Source organism: Octopus bimaculoides, chromosome 5 (assembly GCF_001194135.2).
Source record: "Octopus bimaculoides isolate UCB-OBI-ISO-001 chromosome 5, ASM119413v2, whole genome shotgun sequence".
NCBI lineage: Eukaryota > Metazoa > Mollusca > Cephalopoda > Octopoda > Octopodidae > Octopus > Octopus bimaculoides.
The window spans coordinates 111,354,128-111,354,802 of NC_068985.1; positions in this window are offsets into that span (position 1 = coordinate 111,354,128).

The following is a 675-nucleotide window of genomic DNA, read 5'->3' on the forward strand; positions in this document are numbered from 1 at the left end:
TATATATATATATATATATATATATATATATATATATATATGAGGACGGGCTTCTTTCAGTTTCCGCTACGAAATCCACTCACGAGGTTCTGGTAGGCCCGTAGCTATAGTAGAAGAGACTTCCCCAAGATGCCACGCAGTAGGACTGTACTTGGAACCATGTGGTTGGGAAGCAAGCTTCTTACCACACAGACAAGCCTTTCTTTCTTGGTTCGACTACCATCTGTGCAACATCTATACTCCTGCCCATGTCTGTCACCTCTTATGTCCCTGCCGTAACGCTTCACTTCCACACACGTCGTCTTAATTTAATTCGTCCTTAGTCGAAAGACACCTGTTGTTATGTCCTGTTGTTTGTATTTGTATTAGCGTATCATTTCTCCGTTTTTTCCCGTCCTTGTTTTCGTATACATTCGCTGCTTTCTCCCAAAAAATCTAGTGCTCTTAGCTTAGATTTTCCTTGAGGCTGGCCTGTTTCGAGCAGCCTCAAGTATAAGCAGCCGAAATTGCAAAGATAATCTGGAACTCGACTGAGGAAAGAAAACTCCGAATAACCCGTCCTCCTTTCTTTGTCCCCTTTTTGTATCATCTAACTGTCTGGATGTTTTCTTGTCGCCTGTTGCTTTCTTGTCCCATTTTTTGTATTCTGTTATATATATATATATATATATATAT